Raw genomic sequence first — 8,555 nt, forward strand, 5'->3', positions numbered from 1 at the left:
CAAACTCTCTCTGTTCATAGCAGGTCAGCAGTGTCTTTGAATACACATATATTTGATGAGAAGCCACAATTAAACAAGAGAATGAAAGCCTAAAAAATGTCTTGCTATCTCATCATTAGCAACAGGCAGTGAAACTGGACCAGTCAAGACAACACAAATAAGCTGTGTTGTGTGGCAGAACCCAAATTTCATTAAATGGGTAACATACTCCATCCATCAATTATCAAGAATTAAGTGCCTAATATTGCAGTGTTAGCACAAGAAAAATAAAATCCACAGCACCCTCCTGTGCTTAGCCACCAGCTGGGGATGTGAAGAAAATGAGAGCCACATATTAAAGACAATGTATAGTTAATTGTTAAATTGTATGATGTAAATAGACTCAATAACAGAAATATAAAAATAGGAGAGATCAGTGATTGAGGATTACTCATATTGGGCCTTCTGGAGTTTGGTATTTCCATTCTGTATATTCCAGTCACCAGGCTGGCTGGACCCTAAACCCTCTACATTCACTCTGTGAGAGTCTCAGCATTCCTGATTTACAGGTGAAGAAACCAAGATTCACAGACATGAAGTGGCTTGCCCAAGGTCAGACAGTATAAATTTCCAAGTCGAGAACTGAACACAAGTCTTTTATCCGCAACTCCAAAGCTTTTTCTACAACGCACTGAAGGATGAGTAGGGTTTGGATAGGTAAGGAAAAATAAGAAAAGTGTTTCATGTATGGGAAATAGGATTAATATTTTATTATCATATTTAGCTCATCAGCTCCTGAGAGCTGGCCTGAATCCCCAGATGAGAAGCGGCTGTCAGTCTCTTAAAATACCTGCTCTTAAAATATCTGGGTCAGTGAGAAGAGGATCACAAGGTCTCTTTGCGGATATTTTTAACTTAAAAAAGATAACCTTTAAAGCAAAGGAGAGGATAAAAATGAAATTAATAAATAAATCAGAATTTTTACAAGCTGAAGTCAAAAGAGAACTGTTCTATAAGGAAGAGCAGGTTATTGACCCTGACTTGGAAGCTGTAGGGAGATATCCTGGTGGATCTCAGTGGTTCCTGGCTCCAACAGATCTGTAAAGGGTGGCCTGGAATCAGAAAACAGACCTGAGAAATGAGCAGAAATGCCAAGCAGGAGACGTGCGAGGGCTAGTGCCACTTCCTCACACTGCCTCCAGAAAGGCACTGCCCTTCACCCTGTCTTGAGAGAAGAAAGGGGGAAAGAAATTCAGCAAACCTATCCCAGCTTCTACCACTGGCTCTCACAATTTTCAGAACAAAAGAAAAGGAAGGAGAATCTTTTAAGCAAGCATGGCACATTACGTGAAAGTGGCACCAATTGACATGTAAATGCTGTTTTAATATTGAGAAAGGTATTCTGAGCGCTGCTTTGTTTATTGTGACAAATTAGCAATAACACTTAACACCCTGCACAGCTTTCCCATCAGCTCAAAGGTACTAGGAATGAGGAAGGAATTCTAGTTGTAAGTGCCAGAAAATATGTCTGCCAGGTCCTCAAAGCACCCCACTGTGTCACATGTCAAAGGCAGCACATGAGAACAGTAGGTTTCCCTCAGGTCTGGGGCAAGACAGGCACTTTGCTGCACTGAATCCCGTGCAGGGAGAAAGTATCAGATATAACAGCAGTCCTGCATCTAAGGAATTGACTCCCTGGTCGCATCTCTAATCCAAGACCTGGATCATTTCACCATTTGCTGAACATCATTGAAGGACAGGACTAACATATACAACGCAGCAAGTCAAATATGCAAATCTATGGCTATCTGAGGACTGAATTGCTGTGGGAGTTCTGAGGAGAGAACGATCAACATAAGCTGGTTTCACTGAGGGAATGACAGAATCTTGGAACAGGGAGACTTGCTCCTCCAGGCTCTGGTGTGCACCACAGACACAACGGTGCACAAAAAAGCGTCCCAATCCCCACTTCCATAGAGCTCATAGTCTAGCAATCAGTCTCCCTACAGAAGAGGGTACTGGTGGGTCATGACAAAAGCTGGCACTTATCTAGGGTCTGTGATGTGCCAGGTATTATGCTAAGTGCTTCACAAATATAATCTTACTTTATCCTCATAGCAACTCAGTGATACGGCCATTACTATTATCATCATTTTATGCATGGGAAACTGAGCTCACAGAGCTAATTAGTGGTGATGCAAAAAATCCAATCCAAGGTTTCCTGGCTCATGAGCCATTCTCTCTCCACTATACCACATGGGAAACAAGATCAGATGAGATTGTATGATGTACTGCTTGAAAGCCAGGTGAAGCAGTTCATATCTGCTATGGAGGGGATAGGAAGTTATCTGCTGTCAGTTCTCTCTTCCTGCTGCTGTGTGCCCCCTCTGTGTGTCATATTCCCAAGAGATACACATGGAGCTCAAAGGATCCTCCCCTGCTCCCAGATCTCCTTCAGCTTTCCTGCCTTAGTGAGCTGCAGAATTTTTCTCTCTCCCTTAAATCCTAAACCAGTGATAGCCATAAGAAACCAGTCCTCATGGTTTTTCTCATCCAGCCCCTGTACTAGCCTTTTTCAGGGTTCCTAAGATCCACAGGAACCCTGGAAGTTACCCAAAATCAAACACCCCCCCATCTTTTAAGTGGCATCTTATCACCCAAAACATCTAAAGGAGAAGAAAGATGTTTCTCCCTACCTTTAGTTCTTTAGTTCACCCACCAGATCTTCCCAGAGAGGGAAAGGAGTATCAGAAAAGGTGTGTCTGCATTCTCTCCGCCTCCCTAGAGGACCAGAGATTCTTCTCTGCCCTCCATCCTCTCTATGTCTGAGTTGGCAAGTACTGCTCCCTAACTAGGCTAGGGTCAGGAAGGGCCCGGTAAAGCTCATCCCACCTGAAGGGCATAGAACTGGAAATGCTACAATAAAAGAGGAAATTCTTACATTTGAAGGATAAACCCATTTATCAATGGCAAAACATTTTCAGAAACACCACTTCATTTGAATCTCTCATACTAGTTAGTTGATATTACCTTCCCTCCTTCTTTTTTAAACAGATGAGTAAACTGAGGTACATAGAAGAGAAATGATTCTCTAAGGTCACAGAGGTAATACTTGCAGCCAGGCCCCTGAGCCCAAATTCTGTGCTCTCTGCTCTCCAGCATGTACACTCAGGAATCTTGATTTACATAAGGATGCCAGATAGAGACAGCAAAGTTTAATAGTCATTCCCTATGGTCATCCTAACAGATTAGGGAGACTTAACCAAATAGTTTTGGCTTCATTTTATAATCTCCTATGAATCTATCCTCCAACAATATAAATCTCTTACAATATTTGCTTTTAGTCTTAGCAAACTTTAAGAGTAGTAGGTTCTATATGTTTACTCTCCTTCTATTAAAAAGTGCTACTTTTACTTTGCCCTAAAATATTTCTTTAAAATGTTAAAGTTGTCCTTAGTTCTTATGCTGTGGGATTTAATAAGTTCATATTTTTATCCTAGGTTTTCATTATCCTATAAATCTCAATCATATTCCCCTCTCAGCCTGTGTCTTTCTTTCCAGAATGAAGAGTGCTAATCCTTTTATTATCACTCACAAAGAATGTTCTCTATCCTCTTGATCAACTTATATGTCCTTCTCTAGACCTTGTCTGGCTCTGTAATTCTTTGAGGTACATCAGATCACTGGGCTCCCATCACTCCGTCTAATCTTCTGCATAAAAGAGCACAATAGCTTTAGCTAAAATGTAAAAATATTTGAGAGACCATTTTAAAAATCAAACAGTTCTTTCGCTCCATGTCAGCCCAGCTTATGCTGAAAAAATATACATTTTTTTGCTCCAAGAAAATGAAATGAACTCTGAAATGAATTTAAATACACTGGTAAAAGGCAATCTTATAACCTATTATGAAAATAACTTGCAAAGCACTTTTACATACATTATCTCATTTGACCCTCACATGAACCATGCAAGGTAGAGAAAACATGTGATCCTTATTTTTCACATGAAAAAAGTAAAAAGGTGACTAGACCAAGATCAAAGAGCTAGAATTAGAGCCCCAGTCCCTGGCCCTTCATCAAGAGAATAGTGCTTTTGCAGCTGTGCACTGCATCCTTCCTTATATTCACTTGCCACTTATTTTAAACCACAAACTACCCCTTCTAAGACGTTCGGTGATAAACAACACAGTTATGAAATAATTCATGGTTCTGTTGAAAGGAAACATGTTCAAGCCTAGTCTATACCCTATTCTTTTCTGGCTCTACACACTCTCCATGGATAATCTCAGCCACACCACAGGTATCAATATCACCTCCATGCAAATGATTCCCAAAGTTACATCTCTAGGCCACACCTCTCTTTGGAGCCCCAGACAGGTATTTAACATGTCCTGTAAATCTCAATAATTACAAAACGTAACCTTTTGCCCCATCATAGCTTCTCTCCACTGCCAAAACCCAATTCTGATGTCCCTTTTCTCAAACATCTGGGAGCTAAGAGTCATCTTGACATTTCCCTCTCCTTCCCCACCATACCCCACATCCAATTTAACATCAAGTCCTTCGACCTTCATCTCCTGCATTGCTCTCCCTTCTGTTCATTTCTCTCCTTCCCCATCACACCACCTTAGTCTAGGATACAATCATCCTTCATTTGGACTTTAGTGGACTCTTAACTGTTCCTCTCTATTCCCTTCTCCCCACCATAGCTGGAGAGATTCCAAAAGGCCATTCCGGTCATGCTGCCCCTGTCCCACCTCTGCTTACAACACTTCAGTGGTACCCCTTGCTTTTAGCATAAGTCAAAACTCCCATAACTTGTCTGAACATCCCTGCCTAACCTGGTTCCCACCACCAGCCTCATCTCACAACTGTAGCCTTCATTTCTCAAGCTTCAGCCCCACTAGCCTCCTTTCAGCTCCATTTATTCGTTGAGCTTTCACTAGCCACAGTGTCCTGGAATATTACCTTTCTTCCCCTTCTAAATCACTAGGATTAAATTCCTAGGAGCTTCCATCTTCAGATAGAGGCTCAAGGGTCTTTCCTCGAGGAAGTTTCTTGACCTTCCTGAGTTGAATTCCTCCATTAGACCTCAGATGGCACCAAGTTAGAATGATTTTATATATTTGATCAATGTCTGTCTTCCCCACTAGATTTGTAAACTTTTGCTCACACAGAAGCACATCGATAAATGCTTATGTGAATAAGCCCACTAATGAGGAAATGATTATATATCATATACCTCATTAGGGAATACTAAGCAGCTGTTAAAAAGAGATAACTCTATATACTAATACTAATGTCTATATTATTAATTTAAAACAGCACATTACAGAACAATATGCATACTATTTTTAAAACTTGTATGTGTATATATTAAAAAAAAAAAAAAAAAAAAAACCTCTGTGTTTGTTGGGGGGGTGTGGGAGGCTGTATTTAAAAAGGTTTGAAAGACTCAAGACTAACACCAAATTGCTTGAAGTGCTTGCCCTGGAAAATGAAAATGAGACAAGGAAGAGGAAAAATAGGATAACAATTTCTACTTATAAATTTCTGGGTGGTTTGACTTTTTCCAGTGACCATATGGTATTGTTGTAATTAGTTTAACAATGCCATTTTAAAATAATGCCATTTTTAAAATAATTATACAGTTCACCAAAGTTCAGGAAACTGACCATTTCTAAATACAATGAAAAAAAGGGAGAAAAGCCACTTTGTATGATCCTCAACAAGGATACAGTTCTAGAAACAAGCTAATTTCCAAGCCAGACCTTCAATCCAGCAGTAAGTTCTGATGAAGCAGCAAAATGGAAGAGAACAATTGGAAATGCCAGAATTTGTTTAATCAAGTCTTACATCACTTTCATAAACAAAAGAGATTTCAAAAATTCATTGCTGTCCTGGCATGGTGGCTCACACCTGTAATCCCAACACTTTGGGAGGCAGAGGCGGGCAGATCACTTGAGGTCAGGAGTTCAAGACCAGTCTGGCCAACATGGGAAAACCCTGTCTCTACTAAAAATATAAACATTAGCTGCGCATAGTAGAGGGCACTTGCTACTTGGGAGGCTGAGGTATGAGAATCACTTGAACCCGGGAGGTGGAGGTTGCAGTGAGCCAAGATCATGCCACTGCACTCCAGCCTGAGTGACAGAGCAAGACTCCATCTCAAAAAAAAAAAAAAAAAAAAAGGCATTGATTCCTTTATATAAACTTGGAAGGAAAACTAGAAAAAAATATAATAGCATGAATTTTTCTTAGTTTACTACAATTGCTTTAAATTAAATACAATTGAGTACATGAAAGTACCTTGCTATCCCTCACTTCTCAAATAACAGCCCTTATTATCTTTACCATAACTCAAATAGAAAAGGTCATTTTTTAAATTCACACAGGTTACAGAGGAAAGAGCAGGAACAAACATACTGGTGGTGCACAGATAGGATCATTCCACAGATAATGGCAGAAAATCTCACTTTGGTTGTGCAGGTGGAGAGACCCACAGTTTCTGAAAAAGGGCAGGTGGGCGTGTGGGCCTGATTCCTCCAGCAGCAGCCTATGAGGAAGAGCTGGGAAAAAAGTCTGTGAATATAGAATAAATACTGTCACTTGGAGCTGCATTGATTCTTTTTTCAGACTAACTAATGGCTCAGATGGTAGAACAACCAAACGATGACTAAAATATGAGTCAAATGCTTTCAAATCAAATCATTCCAATGAAACAGGAACAGAGGCAAGCAGAGAACAGGTCATTAGAGGTTATAACCAAAACTTGTTAAATCTAAAAAAACTCACTCTCCTAAATGACTGCCTCTTTATATCTAAGTCATTTTGATGTTAGTGAACTGGGGACAATAGATCTTTATTACTTGTGACACCTACTGATCAGCTCTCAGCAGCGGAAAAGGCAGCTCCTGGCTGGGCTCATATACTTTTCCCAATCCTAATTTGTCTTCTCTCCCACGATCTATCCAGCATGTCTTCAGTGATGCCAAAGTCTGTTACAAAACTCTAAAATAAGGCTCAAAGTTTACTTTCTTAATATTTTTGAAAACCAACTTTCATTTAAATATAAAAATAGCTCATATTAAGATGAAATGGGGTTGGGGGAAGGGAGGTGAGAGGAAGCCTATTATGAAATGGAATCACAGGGCATGAAGCTCCCAGAAGGCTGAAACTAACCCCCTCTGACACGGAAGAGGCGGCAGCATGTGTGCTGGCCCTCGTGGAAGTACCACGTGGTCCACAACACACTCGTGGGTGATTTCCCTGACATCTTTCTCCTCCCCCTTCCTTCTGCTAATTTCTCCGTTTCAAATTCTTTCCTCAAACGTTAATCCCTATCTTACCATTCTATTATTCCAAAAATATATATATTTTTCTAAACAAAGCCTCTTACCACATTTATTGGAAGCAGACTTCATCAAGAATAAGTGGAAGTACCCACATGTCTCTGTTGTGTCAGGTGCCTGTTTTTATCCCTATGCCACCTCCTCCTTTTTGAGAATTATCACTCATGCAGTAGGAGGAATAGAGCACAATGTTTAGCACCCAGCAAAAGTACAGGACCTCTCCCAGCAAACCAGGATGTCGGCAGAGACTGGAGCTGACTTTAGCCTAAGCTAGGCAGGCTACACACATTCCCTGTTCTCTTCCCTGAATGGATTCACTTAGAAAGGAGGATAACATGATTTTTTTTTAACATTTTTTATTGCTGTAAGTAAGACATACATAAAATTTATCATTTTTACCATTTTTAAGTGTACAGCTGAGCAGTGTTAAGTACCTTCCCATTGTTGCACAATCATCATCACCACACACCTCCAAAACTTTCCATCTTCCTAAACGGAAACATTGTATCATTAAACAGTAACTCTCCATTCTCTCCTCCCCAGCTTGCAATTGCCATTCCATATGTTGCACACTGAGTATCCCTTATCTAAAATTCTTTTTTTTTTTTTTTGAGACGGAGTTTCGCTCTTGTTACCCAGGCTGGAGTGCAATGGCGCAATCTCGGCTCACCGCAACCTCCACCTCCTGGGTTCAGGCAATTTTCCTGCCTCAGCCTCCTGAGTAGCTGGGACTACAGGCATATGCCACCATGCCCAGCTAATTTTTTGTATTTTTAGTAGAGACGGGTTTTACAAAAATTCTTTTTTTTTTTTAAATGAGACAGAGTTTCACGATGTTGGCCAGGTTGGTCTCAAACTCCTGACCTCAGATAATCTGCCTGCCTCGGCCTCCTAAAGTGCTGGGATTACAGGCGTGAGCCACCATGCCTGGCCCTATCCAAAACTCTTGAGATCAGAAGTGTTTTGGACTTCAGATTTTTTCAGAGTTTGGAATATTTGCATTATGCCAGTTGAGCAACCCAAATCCAAAAATCTAAAATCTGAAAGGTTCCAATGAGCATCTTCTTGGAGCATCATGTCGGCATTCAAAAAGTTTCAGATTTTGGAGCGTTTCCCATTTCAGGTTTGGGATGTCAACCTGTACTTTCTGTTTCTATGAATTTCACTACTCTAGGCACTTCATATAAGTGGAATCACATAGTATGTCCTTTTCTGTCTGGCTTA

The 8,555-nt window shown here is 40.5% G+C and overlaps 1 protein-coding gene across 1 annotated transcript in view; it reads right to left on the bottom strand.

Annotated features, from left to right (window-relative positions):
- Positions 1 to 8,555, bottom strand: part of SEC16B (SEC16 homolog B, endoplasmic reticulum export factor) — an 84,815-nt gene that overhangs the window by 65,865 nt on the left and 10,395 nt on the right. The gene's annotated exons all lie outside the window — the stretch shown is intronic.

This window comes from Aotus nancymaae, unplaced genomic scaffold, assembly GCF_030222135.1.
Source record: "Aotus nancymaae isolate 86718 unplaced genomic scaffold, 86718_ANA_hifiasm-v0.15.2.pri h1tg000108l, whole genome shotgun sequence".
Classification (NCBI taxonomy): domain Eukaryota; kingdom Metazoa; phylum Chordata; class Mammalia; order Primates; family Aotidae; genus Aotus; species Aotus nancymaae.